The sequence below is a fragment of the Lagopus leucura genome, unplaced genomic scaffold (genome assembly GCF_019238085.1).
Source record: "Lagopus leucura isolate 7727_CA_CO unplaced genomic scaffold, USGS_WTPT01 Super-Scaffold_73, whole genome shotgun sequence".
NCBI lineage: Eukaryota > Metazoa > Chordata > Aves > Galliformes > Phasianidae > Lagopus > Lagopus leucura.
In genome coordinates this window covers 61,462,431-61,488,792 of record NW_024962252.1, presented here as the reverse complement: position 1 = coordinate 61,488,792, position 26,362 = coordinate 61,462,431, and the positions used below count along the sequence as shown (strand labels likewise).

General features: G+C 41.3%; 1 long non-coding RNA gene across 3 annotated transcripts; it reads right to left on the bottom strand.

Annotated features, from left to right (window-relative positions):
* Positions 1 to 811: 811 nt before the first annotated feature.
* LOC122193062 lies at positions 812 to 23,663 on the bottom strand. Of its 3 annotated transcripts, none has more exons than XR_006182783.1 (4): positions 23,567 to 23,663; positions 17,506 to 17,825; positions 15,528 to 15,606; positions 14,372 to 15,312 (listed from the first exon to the last, which is right to left on the bottom strand). It is a non-coding gene; the product is annotated as an uncharacterized LOC122193062 (long non-coding RNA). The 3 variants fall into 3 exon arrangements; XR_006182784.1 differs by having other exon boundaries at positions 14,372 to 15,226; XR_006182785.1 differs by lacking the exons at positions 14,372 to 15,312; positions 15,528 to 15,606 and adding an exon at positions 812 to 2,361.
* Positions 23,664 to 26,362: the final 2,699 nt, after the last annotated feature.

Genomic DNA, 26,362 nt, shown 5'->3' with positions numbered 1-26,362 from the left:
ACTTTGCTAAATTGTGCAAATTTGCTAATTGGAATTTTGCTTGCTGGAAGAGACATAGGAAGGAAGAGAGTTAGAAAATTCTTCTGCATCTCCAGTGAGCCAGAAATTTTCCTAGAAGACTTTATGCCACATACTCTGCTTTATAGCGGATATTTAAAAAAGAAACAAGAACAACAAAAAACCCAACAAACATCCTATGTAACAAGTACAACCAAATCCAGTACAGTAAAAGTACATGTGGAGAAACTATTCCACAGATGCAAACTAATATGCATTCTTTGGCACACTTTAAGTTTTGTGCGAAGGGAAGAAAATCAATTCCAGAAATGTGAAACTATATTTGTTGTGATCACCAAATATGTTGTAATCAGCTAATGTCAGTCCAGTCTATCCCAGTGCACATGTTTTGGCAGTGTGGCTTTCGTTCCTCACAGAAGGACAGGATAACAGAAAACTCTTATCTGGGAAATAAAGAGCAGAAGGAGCCAATACTTGTGTCTGACAGGAATTTCTGCAGCAGCAGAGAGAGCCTCATTAGAATTTTTCCCATGACACACCACAAAAGATGGCTGGAGAAAACAAAGTGAGATGCTGGAGCTCAGTATATTTCTTTGTCCTTGAGAAGCCCAGTCCTGCTGAATCTCACGGGCTAATGCATGCATAATTTGGGGCAGCTGATTAAGTTTATTGTGTCCCTGACTAAATCGCGAAGAGGGAGGGAGGGAGGGAGAGAAGAAACAAAGTTGGCTTTAATTAAAGCTTTGCAATTGTCTTTAATATTTACATAATGCAATATCATATTTGCCCCCGATTGGAGACTTAAGATAACAGAAGAAAATGACACATTTGAAATCCCCAGCTGAAGAAAAAAAAAAGAAAAAAAAAAAGGCACTTCCCTTCCCCCGCCATCCCCCCAAACCAAATCAAAAGCTCTTGAACAGGAACTGCATGGGGGCTCGGCAAAATGGCATGCCCCACAGTGGGCTCGTGTGGGCTCTGCAAACCCTGCTAGGCCACGGGTGGGCAGCTGCACCTCAGAGGTAGTGCTGCCTGCTGGCCTCACACAGGGAGCACGCTGGAGTGGACTGCTGTGCCTTGTGCCCCTTCAGATCCAAGAGAATATTTGCCTGGGAAAGGAGGCCATGAGCTGCTTGGAAGTAAAAGGAGCGTAAACCTTTCCTCACAGCCACACCAGATCACAGATCCGTTGTTTTAGGACACAGGCTTGTAACCATTTGTGTGTGGAGCATGGGCAGCTCCCAAAGAGGTGTTTTAAGCATCTGTGTGAGGTCCCTCTGGATTTGAGATGGTGGATGTTTTGTTGGTAGTTACATGCAAAAGCAGGTTTTGTTCTGATCCCAGTGCTGCTGCAAACACTTGGGAGGAAAAACATTTACTGCACTCTTCACCATGGAAAACTGTTCTGTATTCTCTGAATTGCCTGATAGAAACAATAAATAAACACAATTACGATCTTTTTGTGAAAAGAAATAATATCAAGGTTGCTGCCAATAAAGAGAATTTCAGCAACTGGGAGCAATAATAAAGTTTCCATGACACTGGACATGCCCCTTCACTTTGTAACATGCCACAGAGTCACGTAAACATAAGGTTTTGTCTGCATATTTTTCTCAGATACATAAGATCTGTATATAACAGAACCACAACTGGATCAATGAGCGCAGATTGTACAGGTCCAGTTTGTATCCCCAAGGTCTTTCACAGGTCCCTGATAAGAAAATGCTGATTTATTTTTGTGATCTAGTCTTAGAAAAGTCATCATTGAAACCTTGCTACAGAAGTTTGCCTAACAACCATGGAAAATCATCTTTTCATAAGCTCAAAAAGTACATAATTCACATTTAATTGTCATAGAAGGCACTGCAGTAAGCCTGTCTTCTTAATCCACTATGGAATAACTCCAAATAGGTCTCTTGTAACTCTCAAGCCACTGCACACTTTTGCTTTAGCAGTTGATTGCAGCTGAGCTGCTGCTAACCTATTAAGAGTTTTTCTTTCACTATCTGGAGCCGGGCAATAGATGAGAGGTTTGATTCCTAATGAAAAGGGGCACACTTCTGTACTCTTTTCAGCTCTCCCACCAGTTTCCTCAAGAGCAGTCACACGTTGTAGGTCAAAAGTATCAGGGTGCTGCATCTTCACATCTGCTTCCTTTGCAGTGACAAGATCCTGGTGTCTCCATGTTAGCAGTCTTTGGTCATCTTGTGCTGAAGAGCCAACAAGCAAGATGTGGATGCTGAGGAGAGGGTTGATCCATCACAACAGCCACCACCTTTGTTCTCCTGGCAGAGAGCCTATGCAATGCCTTTTTTTGTTGGATTGCTGATTATAGCAATTTTTCTATAAATGGTACGCAAACAATAGCAATGAAGCAGCCATAACATACAAAATGCACCTGTTATTATCAACCTTTGTTGGAGCACTAGGATTAAAGTACAGTAATCTAATTTACTTTTCAGCACTAACTTAATTTTTCATATGGATATCAGCATGACTACTTACAGACTTTGATTTTATATTTTGTATTGTTTTGGTTTAATTTTCCAAGCAATGCAGCACAGATAAACAAAACAAAACAAAGCAAGAACAAAAAAAAGAGTGTATGTCCCTCCCTTCAGAGCACAGCTATGACTCATGAATTTTGTGCGTTGACTTGGAAATATGGTGCTGCATCATTCTCACTATGTAATAGCAATAACATACAGAAACCACGCTGATGCTCTAGGCAGTAAATAACCTATTTACTGGCAGGGAGTGCTTATATGTACAGTGTTTTCACTAGCTCCTGAATCAGAATACAGTAGGGACTACTAGCAGACTTGGGAACTATTTCCATGTTTATAATACTGGTCCATTCCTTCAAGTATATTATTTTCTCTTCAATATAAAAATGAATGCTTAAGGTGCACTGCCATCATTAGATACATAATACATCATGAAATGCCTGGGAAACCATTTACAACATCCTTCAAGATACTGTACTATGATCACTGTGACAGTATTCAAAACAGTCCAGTTGCTCGTACCAGCAAGAACTTTCTTTCAACAACCATAGACCTTGCAGAAACAAATGCTGATAGAAAAAGATACATTTTCCAAGACACCAACATTGCTGAAATTCAAGAACCAAACAATGCTTTTTCTTTTTCCATTATTCCACGTGAAATAGTCAGGCTTAGGCTTTTCTCCACATGGTCACCTTTTTGCTTCTGACATAATCTGACATGACTGGAATATGAAAAATATTTCATGATAAAACCTAAGTGGGGCACAGAGAGCAGTGTGGAAAGAGCACTTCTATCCCAAACTACACCATTGAGTTTAGAAAAGAAAGCTGTATAATTTCAAGCATCAGCATGGGCAGGTGCTTTATTCCAGGCCGGGGTATCAACTCAATTTTGCGAAGGAAAAGGATAATGACAGGAAGAAACTGCGCTGTAGATAAGAGCCAAACTGTCAGTGGGACGGAATATTTTTTACTTCCTTGTTGTGGCAAGTTGTTTCATCCTAGCTGTTTGTACATGGATTGCATTTCCAGCCAAATAAAAGTTATGTAGGAATAAGGCAGCTGAATGGGTATTTTTCTTTAGATCTCTTTTCTATTTAGATGATGTTTCAAAGTGAAGATGAGTGTGAAGAACTGGTTGAGGTAGAATCTCTTGCTGTAACTCACCATCTGCCACTGCACAGTGCATTACGACATTTACTGGCTTTACTTAACTGTTAATGAAAAACTACCATCAACAGCTGCCATCACTCCCACTACAGATTGTAATAAATAATAGTTTGTTTGGCTCACATACCTCTTTCTCATGTTCTACAGAAATAAGACCTAGAGAGTTTGTGAAGATTCAGAGGAACTAGAGTCAAGAAAAGATGGTTAGAACTGTGATCAGTTTGACCGACTGGAATTTTGTTTCGCTCAGTCTTGACAACCATTTAAAAATATGCATATGTTGATAAATAGTTTTTCCCCAGGGTCTTTTGCATTGATTGCAGTGGGAACAGGGATAAACCATTGGCCTATTACAGAAAATCCACTGGTCTGTTAAAAATTTAACCATTTGTAATCGCCTATGTACTCAATCTCAAGACTCCAGATTTTTTTCTTGTTTTGATGGCTGTTTTTGTTTTGTTTTATTTTCAGAAATCAGCTATGTTTTACCTCTATCTTTTAAGAAATCATGTGATTCTTCATCTTGAGGTTTTATTGATTAGACTTTCAAAAAACCTCTCCTTCTCTTCATGCATTTCAAAGAAATCAAGCATTCTCCAAAATGTTTAGTGGAAGTTCAGCTGACCTAGATCAATTTGGCTAGACTGAGGAAATCCAACTTTCGAAAATTTTTCTGCAAACATCTGCTTGTGGGCACTGTTTTTAATCCTGAACTGGAATGTTTTGTTATTCACACTTAGAAAAGTAACACAAGCATGTCACTGTCAGTCTGTTAAAGTAACAGTGTTTAGTTCCATGTAAAATCACTGTAAGATTAGCGGTACAGACACATTCACAGCTCAACATCTCCTCCAAGTGAAAAAACCCACCCATGTTATTCACTGATCAGTGTAAAGAGGAACAACAGGAACAGGAACAACCAGTCGCAAAGTAACATGCGTGTAAGCATAAATCCCAATAGAGATATAGATGCAGAAAGCATGGAGCTGTCTGGCACCTTAAATAGGAACACACTTTGTCTTATTCAGACTTCACTCAGACCTTCTTTAACTAAGAACTGTTGAGAGAAGTACACTACAAATTCATCTAGTAAATGGCCAACCTAAGAATAGGTTGAGATACACAGAAAATCAGTTATTCTCAGATCTATTTTGGAACAGGTGGCTATTTTGGGACTCATCTTGTTTTCTTTACCTATCAAGCATATTTCTGTATCAAATACATTTCCACTTTCTTCTTTGAAAAATCCACAGCAAGTATTTCCAAACAATTAGCTATATCTAGAAGTAGAAACAAAACAAAACAAAACAAAACAAAAAAGATTTTCCATTTTGATTTTCATGATTCTTGACACTACAAGAGAAGAGTAATATCTAAATAGAAGAGGATTGAGCAGATGAACAATTTTATTTTAGTGTATGCAAGACTGGCAAGACCAATCCTGGACTACCATAGAGAAATGTGTTATCTAAGTTGTGAAAAAGACACTTAAAATTGAAAGATAGGCAAAAAGGAGAGAGAAACATTTTCCATGGCCAGAGAAAATGTGCTACAGTGGGAGAACAAAGGAGTTCAGACTGCTTAGAACAAGGAAGTCAAGATAAAGTGACAAAATATATACACAGAAATGCTTTCCCAGAGATTTAAAAAAATAATAATAAAAAAATAATAAAAAAAAAGCAGCTAGCAAAACTGTAGACTGAATAGCCAAACACTGAATTTACACCATTTCAAAGGTAAAAGTGAACATTGTTTCCTCTCCTTCCTCTTACTGGGCTCATCCCTATCCCCTCTAGCAAGAGAGATTAACTCATGGAATAACTACCAACAGCAATGGTGACTCATCCTCATTTGACATTCTCAAGCCAGGATCAAACTTGTATTAGACAAGCAGAAGTTAGTAAAATCAGTACACAAATATCCGGATGAATTTGATGGCTTCAAGTGACAGGAAGTCAAAACAAGGATTCATGGTCCTTTTCTAACCCACATTAGACATATTTACATATAATTATTAACTTGAAATGTTAAAAATAAAACATGAAAGTAATGTACAATAAACCTTCTGATAATTTTGAGAGATGTAAGCACCAACTATTCCTTGCACATCAAAGATATTTATGATTGCTGCTCCTCATAATGTAATGCTCTGGTGTTCTTTCCACATATCCTCCCTTTGGCAGTGTAAAGGGGTTTCCAATACTTAGTACAGGAAACAAGCCTAGTTCCCACAATTACAATGCTGTCTCCAGTTCATTTGTTAACCTTCACCTGCTCAACTGAGCTTGAGATACTCTTGGACACAAAGAACATGGGGATCCTATTCCTACCTCTTCCAGCACTCTCTTCAACCAGGTACAGTGTATCTGTCCTGGCTTTATTCTTCTCATATTTGTGAAAATGGAGGAAGGAACATCTTCTCATCATAGCAATATGCATAAACTCAAGTGAAGGTCAATATCTAGTTGTCACACACTTATTTCTTTTTTCAGTATCTGCCCATACAAAGAAAAAATAATAAAAAAATAAAAGAGAGAGGGAGAGGGGAAGAGAGAAGAAATCTTAGTGCTGAATATCTTAAACTTCCTAACTAGGAACAGGAAAATTACTTATTTGGAATTCCTAGGCACAGCTTTGAAACTTGGTTCTCACATGGGTGTAAGAATTACATCTCTAATGCTCCTCTAAGAATCCATTTTATTTTCTTGGAGTTGTATTTGGTCAATTCTGAGATGATATGGATATGACTACTACATAAGAATCAGGGCAGACCATTTGGTTGAATACATGAAATGCTTCATGTAATGCAGTCCCAGATTCACAGCTGGGTCACATCTTCCCACAGCATTAAGGAAATTTCTTGTTTCTGTGAAGTTGCTTTGAGTGAAAGCACCCACTCATTTGCTTTCACAACACTATGGCTGAGAAGCATCATTCTAGAACTGCAGCCACCATCTGCATGCTCCCCCGAACGCTTGTGAGCTCAGATTTCAGATTTGTAAACAGTTGGACCCCAAGTTATCTAACATAAAATGGGCTCTTTCAAATGATATATTTGAAGCGTCACTTATTACTAGAAAGGCTATCGACACCTGTCTTTCCTCAGTATTTCAGTTTTAGATTTGGCATCAGAATTGCCAGAGCATGTCACAGCGATTCGGATGACTAATGCATTAAGGTATTTTTGTGGCAGAGAACTGGAATACTTCCCACAATTTCTCTTTTGTCTTCTCAACAGAGACAGATTATCTCTTCCTTCGTCATTTCCCATTAAGTTCCTAAAATCACAATCAAATCACAATGTCCAAAGATGTAAAGGGCTACATAGCATACTCTCTCCTCCCTAAACTGGCCACTTCTTCTGGGAGTTTATGAACCAGGACTCCACTTATAGCTATGAGGCTATTTGAGGTCCCAAGACCAGCGCTGATTTTGCTGTTCAGCTGCAAAACAAGAAACTGAGGGAAGAGAAGTCTCACAGCTCAGAGGCTGGTGTGTAAGGACCATGATGGTATCCCAAGGGCCCTTTGGGCTTGCACTTTGCAGAACAAGTGGCTTCTGAGATTTCTGCACTCCAAGAGAAATGCCCAGATTCCTATGCGGTAGTCATATCCGTGTCATCTCAGAAGTGGTAAGTACAGCTCCAAGAAAATAAATGAGATTCCTAAAAGGCAACAGAGACGTATTTTTTTACCCATGTAAGAATCAAGCTTCAAAGTTGTGCCTAGGAATTCCAAACAGCCAAAATCCTCTCACTGATGACCTTTGAAGAAAAGGCATAAGTTGTCCTGTCCCTCAGCCATCTTAAACTCAGCACAACCTTTCATTTGGTATTAGCTATACATGAAGCACCCAAATCAATGACCATTTCAATTGCCTGAGGACTTGTCCCTCTCTGCAAGGCAGCTTAGTTCCCACATCTCTTCTCAAGCTGAATGCCTGCACTAACCTCACAGCAGATCCCCTACAGGCTAGGGTGCTGCAACCTCCCAGATGTAGAGGGGGGCACAGGCATTGTAGGCTGACATATTTTGGACACAGTGGTATCTCCATTTGATATAAATCTGGAGAAAATCAATTTAAGATAATACATTTTTCTTTCTCTGCAAAGACAATGGAAATGGAAATAGTAAGTGGAATAATAAATAGCAGAGTACTAACTAATGCTATTTAACTAAAAAACGTGCGCTTCGTAATACAGTGATTGATGTTTTTATTAGCAACTTCAAACATAAATATTCCCCTCTTACTTTGATCAAGAGCTTCAAAATAATTATTATTTTGGATTCTCTCTGTTTTAATTATAATGCACTTTGCACTTCTCTAGCAGTTTTCATCTGAAATCTTAAATTACTTTGCAAGCATGAATTCATTAAACCTTACAATGCCCCTCCGAGGAAGCTGTTTAATTAATACACCCAGGTTATGTTGGGAAAATTCAGGCACACAGATAGTAAGTACTTTTCCCAAAGTCACAGAGTAAATCATTGAAAAGAACACGAAGAGAATTCAAGGACCACATGCTACTAGGCCACATGGAGATGAAGGTGGAAAGGAATCTGTAAAGGTAACACAGAGCTTGCAGGTTCCCACTGATCAGAAAACAGTACAGGGTCTCCTACTTCCCTGGAGCCAGACCTTGGACTCCTGCGTCAGCTCTGATTGCTTCAACCAATTTGGGGTCAAAGATGCTTGGGATAAATGTAGTATGGCATCACTGAGGAGGTGGCTCTGTGCAGAGGAGAATGGGGCTAAGTGACAATAGGAATGAATTTGACTGCCAGAGCAGACACACTGCCACTGCATGATCATCCAGTATGGTGATATGTTTCAGGGATATCTCTTCAGCTCAGAGCTCTTTGCGTTTCAAGAATGGAGCTCTGCAAGCCAGGTAGTAATGCAGGTAGCAGTGCCCAACCAGCATCACAAGAGCTGCATGTGTGGAGCCAATCTGGTGCATGCAGCTGAGATATCCTGCACGCACAGCTCTGGTTGAGATGAATGGGTCATAAAGGCCTGATATCATCTCAAACAAACATTGTCCTCTAAATGCTTCAAGAATAATTGCAACCATGTTAACAAGGCACCAAGTGCTTTCAGGGTTGGACTCATTTTCATTTTTGAATCCTATTTTGAATAAAAATCATGTATTTACCTCATCCCAAACCTCCCCCTCCTTTTTTTTTTTCCTCCCAATTTTCCTCTTAAATGCTATAGAAATTGCTTTCCTGGGACATGAAAACTAATGTATGCAAATTGTTACACAGCATTACTACTGCTGTGGTGCCACTATATTGCTGAGATAGTTAATTATCAGGATAATGCAGTTTGTCTGTTCTCTATACCTTTGTGCTGCTCCTAACAGGAAACAAAGGAAACGACATCAGACAGACAAAAAGGGAGAGAATTCAGTCCCCTATTAATAACTGCCATAAAGGAAATCAGGATTAAAGGCCACTTGCAGCAAACACAGCACACAGCTTTGAATGGCACAGATGCCAAAGAGGGTCTTGGAACTGAGTCTGCACCTGGTCATATTATTCACCAAGAGGTGACCCTTGAGACCCTTCCTTAATTTACACTGAATTACTTCTGTGCCAAAAGGAATTTCACAGAAATAAGATCTAAGAGAAAAGCAAGGTCAGTGGCAAGAGGGTTGCTTGGATTTGCACTACTCCTCCAGTCTCGGTTCCGCCACTTCTGTCCAGTCATCACAATAGCGGGTGAGTTACACTGCTGTTGCCAGACAGTATTCTGGGATTTACCTCAGAGATGAAATTCTACTTTTGTGGTGCCTTCCACCAGGACAATACATTCTCTGCAGCTGTGAGAAACAATCTCCTCACAAGAGGTAAGTGATTCTGTAATCACCAGGCTTTTCATACTCATAGCAATCACTGATGACTTTTCTGAAAGCCTGTGACAGAGGGGAGTCCTGAATTAAAATGACACGATTTGGCCTCAGGAAGCATACAGAGACTTAGCAAAATAAAAAAATCAAGAAATCTTCTAGATTATAATGATCACATCATGTTCAGAGCTGTTCAGTGGGATTTAATAGCAGTTTTAAAAGAAGGTTAAAATTGCCATATTGAACACACAAGTGTTTATTGTCCTTAAAGATTTTTTTTAATTATTTTTAATTTGTTTCTATTGATACCATATAATCTCTCTCTGATTGCATTTGTGCTGCCTCTCCCAGGTTCTATAGGATGCATCCACAAAGGGGGGGTTGTCCCTATAGATAACATCTATTAAGAGGGTCAGCTGGTTTGAAAGAAAGAGAAAGAGATAATGAGAAAATTCAGCTCTAACCATGTGGGTAGGCAATAATTCCCCACCTTCAGTTATCTCCAGCCAATAACACTACGTGGTGATGAGGTAATGCTTGCATTTGGCACCCTATGGCAGTGCTTGAGTAGTTTGCAATTCCTGCTAAACCAGACAAAACCGTGAGGCTTCTCTGTTGTGCTGGTACAAATGAGCATGTGAATTCAGATCTTCAGTTATGGGGAAGGGGGTGGCAGAGAAGTGTATCAGTGCTCCAGGTCCTCTCCCCCTCCCTCTTTTGTAACACATAAGCAAGCCTGAAGTGTTTTGTGCACACAAGTTAGAGGCGATCTAAATGGGTGTTTTGACTCAAGATGCTGGTAAATCCCAGGATGGGTTCTGCAGGCTTTCAGGTTTATTTAGAAAACTGCCCTTAATGTATACCCACATATCACCTTACTCTTCTCTCATCAGCCTAGTGCAACCAGGGAAAGAAAAAAAGATTTTGAGACTCAGTATTTAAAACACAGCAGTGGGATAAAGGACCAGAGACATGGCTTTGTTTTCCTCTCCTGGTGTTTCCTGTGTGCATTTCAGTCACACCTATATATTGTCTTTGACATAAGGACCAGCTTCTCCTCTCAGGGCCAGTGGGACAGCAATCAGTAGGTTGGGGCTCCTCCAACAACCCAGCATTGTCAACTATAGACCTTTAAAACAGCCATGTTTTATTGGCAGCACCTTGAGAGGGAGAGGATGACTCCTTTACCCAAACCCAGATCCAGGGTTTACCAGGCAGGAGAGGAGCCTTGTTACTGAGTGTATATGGTGGCAAGTCACAGTGAGGAAAAGAATGGCCATGCACATCAAGCCTAGTTCAGATATCAAAGGAGTCTTTCTGCATGCACCCAGAGCACAAGCTAGCTTGGTTACATTTCCAAGTTGCTCTCCTGACTGCAGGAGCAATTTAAAATGGATTAACCGCCCTCTGTACTTGCGCGTCACCGGCCAGATAATTATCCTCGGCTGGCCGAACATTTTTAAGTGCTTATTTTTCTGCTAGAAAAAGTATATCTCCTTTCAATCAAGCACAATTACCCCAGCCATCTCTTTTAATTGTTGTCTTTCCAGAAGATATACTCCTTAGGGGCTTTCTTGCCAATACCAGCGGACATTTTATTAGGGAATTACATTGAGCTGATGGAGCTGGTGGCCATCTTCCATCAGCAGCAAGCCAGTGTTAAAACTGTAAGGACACAGATACCAGGATAGCTTGTGGACATAGGGGGGATGGGACAGAAATGGAAACCTAGGCACACACATGTGAGTAGTAGTTGTGCCTCTTGAATTAGAGCCAAATCTCCACTGTCAACCAGCTGGGAGAGTCCAGATGGAGCCTCTGGGGCTGGGAACCATGAAGATGTGACTTATTTTTGAGATATCTTCCAATTTTAATTGCTGAAATAGCCCCTTTTCTCAACAGAACTTACAGTGGGAGACCAAAGATGCACAACTTGGCTGTTTCTCTAATAAAAATTCACCCTGACAAGAGCAGTGGGAAATCAAAATCCATAGCCATTTACACAGGTCTCAGCTTCAGACCAGTCAGGAAGAAACAAAAGGAGAAATGGGAGCATGTTCTCTATTTGCAGCACATTTGCTTTAGTGGACCAAGAAACACAGATGTAATTACAGTGAGAAGAATGGGATGAACATAAGGAAATCCCATCCAAAATGTAGAATCAATGACCCTTCTCCATAGAAGCAGAAGGCACACTGATTTTGTACAGCATGTCAGGAGAAGATTCAAACAAGAGGCATAAGAGCCTTTATAAAGAACACAATCAAAAACAAACAACCCTAGCTCTATTATATTCAATTAACTTTGAAAAAGGATTTAGAATTTTCTTTTTAAATCATACATACTTTACAGTAGGCATTTTTATATCTGTATTGTCTCTATTGTAATAGCCAGTAGAAAAAAATGTCATTATTTGCACAAGGGTGTCTCCTTTTCTTCCCTTTCTCCCTAGCCACTAGAAAAGGCATTTTGAACACATTTCCTCATTTCCTTCCACAGCAGTTGCAGCATGAATGAAGCACTATCTTGACAACGACAACTTGCTGTAACTCCACAACACAAAACTCCACACATAAAGATGCGATGAGGATGCTCTTCAAGATGTTCATGGTTATTTAAGTAGCATCATTCCATACTGGTGAGAATAACCTGTCCATCTACTCCTTATGGCCCTATTATACTATAAGATTCTGCCTTTGTCTGAATACTGTATCTGCAGATGCTGCCAGTTAGTAATTGAGGGCTACTGTAGCCTGTTTGAGCTCATAAGGAGCTCCCTGAAAGACAGCAGCTACTAGAGAGTATAAGAGCTACAACTGCCTTGATGCAGAAGGACAGTGGAAAATTTGATATACAAAAGAGCATCCTCATGGCTAAAAACACAACTTGATGCTAAGCAGCACAGTTTCCAGAAACGGAACTATAGAGGAGTTGAAGAGCTGTGTGCAGGCAAGGGTTGGCATAGGAAAGAATCACCAACATTTTTTAAAAAGGGGATTATCATGCCCTCTCCCTGGAAGCACTCAAGGCCAGGCTGTATGGGGCTTTGAGCAACCTGGTTTAGAGGGAGGTGTCCCTGCCTATAGCAGGGGGTTGGAACTAGATGATCTTAAACATCCCTTCCAACCCAAACCCTTCTATGATGCCATTAACAGGGTAGTAAGGATATCACAGTGAGAGGGAGGAATAACATACCTAATTCTAGATGTCAGGTGCTTGGTGCATGAATGCAAGGATGCCATATTGCCTTCCCCCTACACTTTGTGAAAAGAATCTCTCCCACTTGACATGGTCCCACATCTGCTATGTGAGGTGGGAACAGACATCTCAGCTCCATCACAACAGCAATCAACAACAGCTCTCCAAATAGTGTTCTAGAGTGTTATAATTTCAAACTGAGCTACAAGAGAACCTAAGCACTTTATTTCTATGTTTACAGCATAGTATCCTGTTGTCCTTATTTTATATAATTTCTTTTGCCACTGTTAAGAATATTTTATCTTTCTCCTTACCCCTTCAGCCTCCAAGTGCTAATTTAAACAAAACCCTTCAGAGTCTGTTCATTAAGTACTAAACTAAGTGTGTGCCTTTCCCTCAGCAAAACAACCTAATTTCTGAGATCTTTGCTCTGCAGGTGATTCTTGTGTCCTTGAAAGATGAGGAGATAACACTATGAGAAAAACTAACAAGCAACAAGGGGAAACTTGGTGACCACAGAAACTGGACATCTGTAATGAGATACAAACTGAAAATGAGACAGCACTAACATCACGTTCTTCTATACACAGAGACAGCATCATTTACCCTGCCTAATGAGCAGTGTCACAAAAATGGCAGAAACTGAGATTCAGCTGCTCAGCACGATCTCTAGGGCAAGCTGAACCAATAGATAAGCTTCATCTGGAGGAGGGTGAACATGCTCAGCAGTAACAACAGAAGGATCCCACAGTTACATGAAGGGGAAAAAAACCCCACAAAGTGCATTTATTTAAAGGGACACAGACAGTCTTTCAAAATTCTTAAAGTAACTGTTTCTTCACTATTTTTACAAGTCACTTCATGGAAGACAGATCAGAGTATGGTTTTCTTAATAACATCTCTGCTCCTCACTGCAAAGCTTGCTTAGCATTCCACATTGCTTGCTGGGCTGTGTAAGTACTGACTGCCTCATGATCAGGGTTTACGTTTGTGTTTTGCAGCAGCTGGCAAGATACAACAATTACACAAATCTTCCTACTTTTATAATACTGAGCTGCACATCTATGGCAGCTTTCATAACAAACCCCTGAAGTGAAACAAGTCTAAGTACAAGAGCTTCAAATCATAGTATCACTCAAGTTGGAAAAGACTTCAAAGATCATTGAGTCCAACCACAACTAACCATACTACCCAACCTTCTGTTAAATCATGTTCCTGAGCACCACATCCAAACAGTTTTTTAAACACATTCAGGGATGGTGACTCAATCACCTCTCCAGGGAGCCTATTCCAGTGCCTGACAAGCCCTTCTGTAAAGAAGTGCTTCCTGATATCCAGCCTAAACTTCCCCTGGCACAACTTAAGACCATTTCCCCTCATCCTGTCACCTGTGAGAAGAGACCAATCCCACTCTCACTGTAAGCACCTCTCAGGTATTGAAAGAGAGCAATAAGGTCTCCCCTCAGCCTCTTTTTCCCCAGACTAAACAGCCCCAGTTCCTTCAGTTCCTCATAGGGCATATTCTCCAAGCCCTTCACAAGCCTTGTTGCCATTCTTTGGACCTGCTCCAGCACCTCCATGTCCTTTCTGTAATGAGGTGCCCAAAACCAAACACAGTACTCAAGGTGAGGCCTCACCAGTGCTGAGTACAGGGGCAGGATAATCAGCACTGGTTGGAGAGCTGTTGGGGTGTCCTTCAACCAGAGGCCATGCTGCACGGGGCCATGTTTCTCACAGTCACTGGCCACTGTCCCCATGGGCAAAGTGATGGTAGGGTGATGGCTGAGATTCCCCATATCTTGCAATTCCCATGGGGACGGTCGCTGTCCCTGAGCAGATGGATCAGGGAGAGTAAGCCTTCAACAGGCACCACGCTAATCCTGCCTGGTATCATCCCCTCCAGTGATGGCATGTCAGAAGACCTACAAAGCATCCTTCAACCTGAGCTATGCCAGAGAGTGGATGCAGGAGAAGAAAAATGACATCCTGAGGACCACCAAGTTGAACACTTCACTTGCATCAAAAAAATCAAACCCTACCATGTGTCTGACCACAGGGCATTTCAGCAGTAGTTAGGTGTATACTTCTGCCCTACTCTGGAGGGAATTTGTGCCGCTTCACCCTGCTAAAGATCAGCAGGAATCCTGGATGTGCAGCAGCATACGTGAAGATCAAACTCCCATTAATGTTCATGAAAAGGCTTTCATTAGCTTCAGTAGTTTGGACTGTGTTTATTCACAAAACAGTACTTTAAGCATTTTGGTACAAAGGCTAGTTTATATGCAGGCTGCTGAACAACTGAAATGCATCCTTGTTAAGAATATGGTTTACAACAGCAGAGTGAAAAAGGTGAAATAAGTAGCTGCTCTCATATTCAGTGTCAGGAAACACTCTGAATGCATGAGGCTGGGAGATCCTTGAAGCCAGAGCCAGCATCCACAGAACACCTGTGCCATAGAGCACCTGGTGCACTTCAGCTTCTGCAGAAAGAAGGGAGGCTGAGTCACAGAAATGCAGGGCATTATGTTCTGATAATAGTTCCTGCCGCTGTTATGCCCCTAGAGCACTAGAAGGAAATAAAGGGGAAACAAGCTTAGAAGGCATCCAGATACAAATTTGAGATCACTGAGCCAACATTAATAGCCCTTAAAGGATCCTGATATGTAATGCATAATACAAGGAAAGAGATTGCCTCCTTCTTAACAAGAATTGCATTACTCTTATCAGAAATAATTTTTATCTTCATAAAAAAAAAAAAGTTTTCAGCTCCCAGTTCCTCACCTGTAGTGTTGTTCACAAGACCCTTAGCTCCAGCAGTGATGTTGCCGAATGATTCCCTCATACCACTGGGTTAGCACTCCTACAAAAGAAGTGTGTGTAGGTGGAGAGGGATTTCCAGCTTGTGTCTGGTCTGTGTACCATTTACACAGCCCCTCTGCTCTCCTGCAGTGTATTTCAGAGAAAAGCAGCAGCAGCATGGAGACCATGCAATATGAGTAAAGAGGTTTGATATTCCAGGATACCTTTGAAGGACAAATCAGAGAACAGAAAGAATGGCTTCAGAGTAGAGAATGAATTCCTAATATCATTTAAATGAAACAAGTTTCTCCTCATTTATGCTGTCAGGATACTAATAGCTTTTAAAACAGGGTAATCTAAGAAGAAACCAAGTGAAAAGAGAGAACAGACATAGATGATACTCCTTTTGTACCTCTATTTCTGTCTCTGACTAAAAGCCATTTCCTCCCAGCTGGAGGAGGAGATGTGACAGCCTGTGCTCACCCCTGACTCATGCCTGCAATGGGCTGGGCGAGACCCTGGTGGCCTCAGAGACCATGTTAGCATTCTTCCATCACAAGAAAGGAAAGGAGCAGGCAGACAGCCCTAACCAGGGCACTGCTCCACCCTTCCCCTGAACAGAAGGGTGAAACCCAAGGGAAATAGAAGAAGCCTTGAGGATCCCTCAGCAGAAAACTTGCTTTGGAATTGTTCATTGAAGGAGATGAGGCCTTCTTGTGTGCAGTGTCAATAGCTGGCACTGGAAAAGGATTGGCACAAGCATTGGGCAGAAGGGGACGCTGGAGGCCCACAAAACTGCTCCCTACTCTCAGAAGGGCTCTTCTCATGCTAGCAAACCTCGCAGAAACATGTGGGTATGCAGGGCAGCACAGAGGAAGCAGCTGGCACAGGAGAATCACTTGACAAAAAAGCATCATGAGTTCACAAACAGCACCCTAACCTAGGAGGTCTTTAGGAGAAGGCACTCTGCTTTAAGAACTCAACAATAACAAAAACCCAACAATTTTCGTCTTATAGCAGATTGAGATAAACCTTGGGAGCAAAATATTTTGTATATGCAAAACACAAGATTTATGTATTCATCCTGTAGGTGCCTGCCTTCTTATCCAGCTGTTAATCCTTTCTAGTTAGAAAGCCACTCATTCTCCAGAATGGAAGGTCAGTCTGATGTCTGCTTGCCACATCCAAAACCCTTTTCCTTGCCAGAGGCCCTCAGCCTCAGTTTATTCAAAAACATTTGAAATATTTTTTGGCACTTAAATAGAAAACAGTTCACAACCAAAGTAGCAGTATTTGCACACACTTATGTGCGTCAGCCAACTTGCTTTGCTTCATATTTTTTTCCTACTTTCAGAATTTAAATCTCTGGAAAATATCAGCAACTCTTACTTGAAATTTAAGCTTAAAAAAAAAAAAAAAAAAAAGAAAGAAAAATCCAACACACCCAAGTGATTTTGATGATAGGATGATTATTGTGTGACTCACTCCTCTAAGTACAACAACTGAGAGCTTATTAAGTATGCACTTGGGCTCTGGGCTGCCCACCTACACTCAATTTCCTCTGACTATGGAATGTCCTTTGGCAGCACTGCAGCTAACCGATACCCAGGAGTCTAAGGAAAACACTACAGCTTGTACAGTATGATTGGTCTAAATGCTGTGCGCTCATATTTCAACCAGTCAGAGCAAGGTTAATTGTGAAACACAACAGTTCTTTCTGGGATGCAAGGATTCACAGACTGGAAATTCTGTACTCTGTTAGTACTGAGATAAATAGAGATAAATATATTTAAGCAGCTAGATAGAGATGACACCAGAAGGCATCTGCAAATTTCTCCCTTTCTACCACAACCTTTTGGTTCACAGGCCAAGCGCTAGTTAAAGAGGAATAGCTATACACTCTGTACACAGTGATTTATGAGTGTTAATGGAAATACTGCTCCTTAACTCAGTTACCCACCTGCATTACTCAAGTGCCATGCTTAATGCATATCTGTCACGCCTATACCACACTCTGCAGTGAAGCTGTGACCACCCCGTAGAAATCCCTTGCTGGACATTCGACACATTTCTGTTGCATGGTAAGCTTTCTGTAAGAGCAAGTGGAGGCTGCTGTAATGGTATTTTCCTTCACTTCTGACATTCATCATTCAGCGGTGCACACCATCCCAGAGAAGAGACCTGTGTTCAGCCTGCTCTCAGTCCTCCTGAGCTTAGAGGTGGATCACAGCTGGACTGGCCTGAACCAAGTAGAATCCTGTAAGTCCCCAGTGACAGCATCTGAGAAAGGACACACAGTAATATCAGCACAAAAAAAAAAAAAAGAAAAACTAAGCTAGGAATATTGAAAAGCCAGAACAAGCAGTCTGTAGAAACTGGAACAGAGTACTTCAACACTGGGGAATTTGGAGCAGCAAGCACCTTGGTTGCCTTTAAGGAAGGAAAGGTTCATTTATGAGTCTGAATGTTTCAAAGCACTGAGCGATAACACAGGTAGTCATTGATCTCAATTCTTCCTCAGCCATCAAAAGATAAAATCATAGTTATTTTAATTTTCCTTATTGAAAAAGGAAAATATGATCCCAATACTGGTTTTGTTCCCAGAATACTTAGAACCATAAAGGTCTGTCTGGAAGACATCCTGACTGTGGTGGCTTACAAGCAGGCAGTATGATGGGAATGAGAAGGCTTGGTTGACTGTTCTGCTGCTTTTCCCTCCCTTGTCCTCCAGAGAAGAGAGAGAGCAAGAGCCATTGCTCCAAGTTTGTAGAGCAACTGGATTTCTTTTTTGCTGAAGAGCTGTGATGTCTAAGCTAACAACTTCAACTCCCAACCCTCTGCTCTGCAGAGAGTAAGGGTGTTGCATGCATGCTAAGAAGGAACCTGTATCATGATGGAGTATGATTAGGGCATGCCTCTGCTCCCACGGTTCAGCTGGCTCAGAAGGAGCCTTGCTCAGCAGAATGCACTGGTCCTGCCTGGGGTCTGTTTTCCATAGAGCAGCATCCCTGCCACTTCCTCTGCACAAATTCCTTTGCTGAAATAGATTCAAAAGCAGCACATGCACATAAACACTAGGCAGCCGGGTGCAATCAATTCGCTTCACCTTGTTATCATTTATACTGCAGCTGTGCAGCTACAACATGTTGGGTGCTACAGTTCTTAAGGGGGAAACTGATGCTCCTCCTGTGCAGCCAGCCCCAGGGCACAGCACAGCATACACTGAAAGCAACAGGTAAGGGCCAGCAACATAGGCAATAGGATGGGCCAGATCCAAAATCCTGTGAAAGCCAATTTGCTCCCAGCACTGCACATTTCCCTTCTCCAGAACTGATATGACTGCTTGACAAATTCAGTAATGGCCTTGACATGGGACCAGTGACACAAGGATGGAGTTACTCAGCAGGAAAACAATAGATCACATTCTCCCGCCCTGAACTGTCTGAGCAATGAGCTGCACTGGAGCTAGCCACACTTGTTCCAGAACAAACAACACAAATGTTGCACATGGATTTATTTCTCAGGGGCATTAAATGCTAGGAAAAATAAGTCAGTCCTGGAATCACTTGAGAAAAGACCACTCTCATAATCCAAGAGCTGCTCTCCCACTTCATATTTTAAAAGTTTTTGTTTTTCAAAAACAGAACAGCACTGAGTGCTTGTCATGCAGGGAATCTATGTAAATGCTCCTATGTGCCCAAGCTGCAGGCACCCCAGGACCACATGCAGGATGATTCAGCAGTGGGGCACACTGTGCAGTGCTGCAGGGGTTTGTCATGGCTTGTATGATGGGCAGCCCATCTGACTGGCAGTGATGTGAGAAGCTAAGCAGTTCTCAGAAGCCTTCTGCCTCCTGGAAAGCTGTAAACAAAACAGGAACTATGATTTTTTGCCTAAAGATTGTGGTGTTGTGATAAACAGAAAACCTAATTAATCAGGAACAATCTGATCTGCACAAACTTATGGCTGTGCAGCTACAAATTATATCATCATATTCAATTACTGGAAACACCATTTCCTGTGTAAACCTACCTCTGCAGTCTGTAGGGAGATCCCACCATTTCAGATGTATATTTACTAATCACTGCCTTAAATTTTCACTTGGAAGGAAAGAATAGAATTTGTGCAAAGCAGGAAGTCCAAAAAGCCTCTTAATCTCGAGTGTTAAACCTTTTGAGTATCAAAACATCTAAGTTCAAAATGAGAAACACACAACGTAAACAGGCATCTTAAAAGATACCAAACTTACAGGGATATTTTCAGTTAAGCCCATCCCACAGGAACTCTAATAAAGTCAAAACCAAAGTATTTCACTCCAATTTTGATTTTATTTTTTTAAACTGAAGCTCTAAGGTGGACACGGGCCATTTCTTGAGTGATAACCTGAAGTGAAAAATCTCTCTCTTCCACTGAAGAAGTTTGAAGTTATTCCATCATAGAATGCAAATAGAACTTAACAATTTGAATGTTATTCCAAAAAATTGAAATCTTCTAGCTCAATAGTGCACTGCTGTTCACTAGTGTCAAAATTCACCTTCAGTGTATATTACCAGCAGGAATTCACTTAGGATTACATGCTTATGTCAGTGTGGGAAAACTTAGGCCTAGTTGAAAGAAGCCAAACAGACAATCCCTGCAACTACTTTATAAACCATCCTATTACATATCTGGCCAACAACTGAAGAATGTAATTACACTACAGGTGAAATGTTATTTAAAAGCAAGAACTGATTGGACTGCAAATTAACACCTCGGTACAATCAGTGCTCTAAAAGTTACTGGCAGATTCATGAAAATTAATTACCTGAAAGTTAACGCTGTCACATACCTCTATAAATCTGGTATTACTAAATGCTGATATGAGCATCTCTGCCTTGAGTCTTGCTGTATGGCACTGCATGAGCCTTAGCATCGGTTAGCTTCAACTCTGCTTCTCTCATCCCAGAGCAGCAGAGTCGTCTCTCTCAATTCCAGCACTTAATTGGTATTCACAGCACCACAGCAAGGCAAGTGAGACAACACAGGCAATGGACAAGCAGTTATAGCAGAGACTTTGTGAACAGGAGAGTTCAAAGCCTCTTTCTTGTCTCATAAGATTTGCTTTATCTGTAACCCCAGTGTTTTATATAAACTTAAATTGGCATGACAACAGTAACAGGCAGTTGATTCTCTTGGTTTAACTCCTGGGAGTTAAAAAAAAAAAAAAAAAACTTACTGCCCTTGCCCACTTCCAATTTATGTTTTTCAAACTTCTACCATTGTGTGTTCAGCACTGACAAGAAGAAAAAGTAAGGTAGAGAAGACAGTCGCTGCTATTAAATTACCAAAAGCCACCTTGAACAGAAGTATGGACAGAGGTGGCTGAAAAGCTGACAGAACTTGGGCTTTCGTTATTGCTGACTAGAATAGATTTTATAGCAGTGAGCTTCAGCGGTCAGACTCTTCAAGTTTTTATCTGAAGAAAAACTGCCATAACAGTCTGGGCAGGGAGGTGGAGTTGGCTAAACTGTGCTCACAGAAGCACCCAGACATCTGGCTCTTAAGCCTGAAAGCATTGAGTTGATCTTTAGTGCCTGTACCACAGCTACTACTGTTAAGATAACCTTAAGATTTTCTGAGTAACTATGCTGCAATGAGCAAGCTATTGGGAAGTGAAAAAAAAAAAAAACAGGACAGATTGCTCTCAGCAGTGTCCAAGATAAGCTCAAAGGGAGCTCCCTTGTTCCTCAGGTAGCTCTGGACTTAAGCACTTTTGTACATGGCACTTAGAAAGTGGGACTCACTAGTCAAACAACAGCCACCCTTCCTCACAGTATTTAGGGTAGAATACCATTGGGAAGGACATACCTTGCTGGAGCTTCTCCTCAGTTTCTAGGGTATTTTGTGTTATTTTTCATTAGCCCTGCCATGGCTGACATATTCACCCATGTTAAATAAAATACTGGCAATAAACTAGATATAAACTGGATAGCTGTGTAAGTAAATTACCTTTCAGCAAACCAAGCAAGATTTCAAATACCGTCAGGGAATGATGACAACAGCAGTGAAGCCATCAATAGGCATTTATTAAAGCCCTCTGACAAATACTAACAGCAGCAGCTAGGGCTGAATTCAAAGCTTTTTTTTTTTTTTTTTTTTTTTTTTTTTTTTTTTACACTTCATTGGTCTGCAGTTAGCAATGACACCACATCAAATGCCCATGCAAGATGTCTGGGGCCAGGCACATTCACATGATGCTCTTCCTGGTCCAAGCTCTGGGACTGTATATAATAAAGGTATAAAATTACTGGGAGATGGAAAGATCTCAGCAGTGCCTTAAGAAAATGCATGAACAATGTATATACAAGGTTGACACATGCAGCTCTATCTACTGACTCCAGTTGTCTTTAGCAGTCATCTGTTTACTTATTTCCCTGCACACTGATATAAACTCCAACAAGCGTGTCCCTATTAAAGTATTCTTCCCTTTGTTAGTCTTCTCAGAGCTTGGTACTTACTGTGCCCACCTTGCAACTGTCAACTTTGGAGCAAGTCTAGGTAGAAAAGACATTCCCCCTAGTTTCAGCAAAGATCCACACATCTCTTACTGACTAGTCCTTCCAGGACCAAGTCTCTCAAGCCTCCTGCTTCTTGTCAAGTCTGACATCTTCCTCTCATCTCTTCTTGAGTATCTCATCCTTATCCTTACACAAAGCTCAGATGCCAAGATGGTCTTCATTCACTGTTCTTTAATCATTTCTATTTCTTCTCTGAAACACACAGCTACCTGCTATGGAAAATAATCTCATTTACACCTACTTGCACCAAGTAGGATTTGTGAGCAGATTAGTTTTAAAATGAGCATATATTCAGCTTCCTACATCAAGCTTCTTTCCGAGTCCAACTGTCAGCAGCAATTCAACCAACTCAAAGTAACATATTCACCCATGATTTTTTTTTTAAATAGCTCATTTGCAGCTTTTCCTCACAGTCCACTTTGTTTTGCCCTTCATTCTACTCTCTATGCTGTTTTTGATTCCCACTTCACTTAAGTCATATTTCTAGTGACGTGTCTGTAGCGAACAAGTCAAAGAGAAGAAGAGCACAAGAAGCTTTTCTGCAGACCTTTCTTTTCCTCATTAGAGCTGCTATAGTACCTGAATGCTGCAGCATGGCTTTGGATCAAAAACCCTACCTAGGGCCTGAAGGAAAAAAGCTCTCTGAAGAGTTTACTATTATTAGTATTTTCTTAATCTAGGCTACAGCATTCTTTCGCATCCACTTTGCGGATTCAGGCCAAGGGCAGCTCTAGTCTCTTACCTAAGACTAACCCTAGCCCTAAACAGTGACTTCAGCAGAGCCTTAGCTCAAGACCTCCACAGAAAAACAGCTCAAAGTGAAAATTTCTGCAGTTTGCACCATCCTTAGGCAACTCCTTTGCAGACTCACCCCCTGCAGCTCTAGGCTATCTCTCTTACTCAGTGTTATCCTTAGGGCTTCCAAGGCTCAGACAAGTGCCTATCTCATGGCATTTATTCAGAACACACAAAAAAAACCTCTAAGGGCAGATAGGTTTTCTTCACCACTTACATCAGGCTTAGGCAATTCCCTCCAGCCTCACACCTGATCCAACTGTAGGTCTTGCTTCTCAATAACATTAGACTTTGCCTAGGCCTCATCTGATAGAGGATGACAGTAGTCAAGGAAGTAAGGAACAGATCAATAATTGGAGTGAAACTAAGTTTTCATCATCTAACACAGATTTAGGAAATGAGGCTTTAGCTGTACTCAAGCTCAGTAAATAATTCAGTTTACAAACCCTTTTTTGTTGTTGTTTTTTGTTTGTTTGTTTTTGTTTTGTTTTTTTTTTTTTCTTCTTCTTCTGAAAACTGAGATCTACCCACAAATCTTCAGACAAGTGAGCAAGAACCTGGAGGGACTGTAACAATCAGAAAGATCAACACAGTGGAATAGCAATACAGGAAGCATAACAACAAAGGGCATAACACAATGGAAAGGTGGTACAAACAAAAAGTGCTCACCTGCCTCTGAAGATCTAGGCTCACAGGAAAACCCCACAAAGGACAGATCTCCAACTAGAGATCCTCCCAGAGTGGCAGCCAGCCTTTAAATGAGGTATAAGAGAGCTGCAGCCAGGCTCCACCCCTGTGGGTCACACGGCTGAATTGCCTTCACCTGTGCTAACCGGGTCCTCAGGTGCTCAATCAGTGGTTCAGCCTGTGACTCAACAGTTAACATACAGGGAATTTTTATGGATAATGAGCACCTTACTCTCTGCTGCTGTGCTATCCTTCCCAGAAAGTCCCTGACCAAGCAGTCTAGCCTCTGCAATAAATTACCTGAGTGCTGGTACTCTCCAGTCCTGTGGTTCTATCCACTCCTTAGAAATAGAGAGAACAATTGACAACACAGTTTACTATTAGCTGAGATGATGCAATACATGAGGGATGAGGAAATAAACAGGAAGCAGGATGGTTATGCAGATTTCAGCTTCCTAGTTGCACTCTTCAGCTGTACTGAGAAGTATTCCCCAGGCAGATGCTTAGAGCAGACTCCTTCCCAGATATACTTCTTTAAAAGAGCAGCGATGGCGCCTGCCTTGTGCTGAAGGTACAGAAGATTTACTGGAATAACTTGTTGAGTGCAGCTAAACTGCAATATTATCTTCTTCCAGTCACAGCTGAAGGTCAAGATGACCCTTTCTGGAGCTCCAGCTGACTGTCTTGTGGCACCACTGATCATTACACAAATACTCTCTATTACAAATGAGTGCTTGATGGCTCTTATATAAGGTGCTCTGATATGTGGAAAGAGACAGCTGGAATTAGCCTGTCATGTTGATGACCGCATATGACAAGCCTGACTTTAACTCTAATACTCATAGGACTTCTGTTATTAAGCCCCACACAGCCTTACAATTTGGGGAAGAAAAGACAGAGGCTATAGTTGCCCTACAAGCTTCAGCCCTCAGTAGCAGATTTCTTTATGAAGGGAGTACTTGCTACAAGAAGAAAAGGCCCACAGAAACATGAGAAACAGAGTCCACAGCCTGGACACAAGCCAAAATGGGAAGCTCCATTTTCAGTTGACCTCCAAGACAAAAAAAAAAAAAAAGGACAAAAATTAAAGGCCTTTAAAATATTAGTTAGCATAACTGATAACTGTTATAATTACTTCAATGATTATAATATTTAGTTATAAATACTCTAGCCCTTAAGGTGAGAGTCACAACATGGAGCTGGAGCTCCATGGCTTTGATGGGGGCAATGCAGAGTTTAGCAGCATCTTTTATATCCCATTATAAACTAACCTTCCCACTTTTCAGAAAATGCCAGGCTAGAAGCAGAGGCAATGAATAGGTTTTCTGGGTTATTTATGCCTTTTGCTTCAGATATTTGTATTTAGAGCTGCCTGTGATTTGCCTGATGGCTGCTGACAGGTATGACAGAGTGGCTCTGATTACAGGAATGTTATCAGTTGAAGCACTGCCATCAAATGCTGCACAATAAATGCCTACGTCCGGCTGCCCTTCCAAGACTCTCTGTCTCTTATTTCTCTCTCTTTCTCTTTCAGTCATTTACCTTTCAAGCTGATTTCAGCATCACTGTTCCTCCTTTTTCCTCCCTGAAAAGGATATTTTGGAATGTATAGCTGATCACTGTCAGATGTAATTGCTCAAAAATGTAAATGTGCTTCAGAAAAGAGGAAATACGTTATCTGTGACTCATCCACACTTCAGGCAAACTCTAGTTCAAGGGGAAAATGAAAAGACAGCCCCCCCACCAAAAAAAAAAAAAAGGCAGGAGGCAAGAATAACAAAGTTAAACAGGAAGAGATATTGAATACAGTCAATAGGCCTTAGAAGTAGCAAACTTTAGATCCACAAGAAAGCAACAACAGGCTGAGAGATTAATTATACCAGATTCTATCCTGCACATCAGTAGAACACCAGACCCCTTCTCGCAGGAACAGAAACTATCTCAATATGCATGTGAAGAGGCTGGCTCATGACACAGGCATCACATACAGCTCCTAATCTTGAGCAGCTTCACCGATGTACATGTAAGTCCAGGTACAAGCACCTGGCTCTGCACCAAAAACCTGCTCGCTTGGAAAACAATTGTGTCATGCTCTGGCATTTCCTTTCCCTTCTGCTGCTGTCCCTCGTGTTGAGTCACTGAGGTCACAGATGATTGCTTTAAAGGGCCACACGCTGTGTGACAAAGGAATGGGACAAGCCTTTGTCATCCTTGCATTACCGCTCCTGACCATGACTTTCAGTCAGATGAAACAATGCTGCTGTGTCCCTGCCAGCCGTGCAGTGACAGTTTGTGCATTTCACTCCCCGTTCCCAGCATCCCCAGGGCATCCAGTTCAAGCAGTACGTTCACCCCAAGCTTCTGGGCAGATGCTGACAATGCCTGGGGTGGCCACTGTGCTGTGTTATGCAGCATGTAGTGCTGTTCTGTGCTGTTCTACACAAAAGAGATCAATTATTAAACTCTGGGTTCAGGTACATGAATCTACCTGCTGTTGCATAAACAAACTCTCGAGTGATATAGAGGAATTCATGCCAGATTTCACTGGCACAAACAAGACTGATGGCAGACAAATTTCAGAGCAGTGCAGTACTTGTTTCATGTTTCATGTATCAATACATTCATCTGCAATCCATGTTTGTGATTACCTAATGAAAGCACAGTTGCTGTTGGTCTGGAAGTGTTTCCATGGAAGATTGGCTTTGCAACAAAAAAAGCATAATAGGTGGTTGCCCAGGGCAGCAAAATATTAGGAGCTGTAAAATGTCAGTGCAGCGT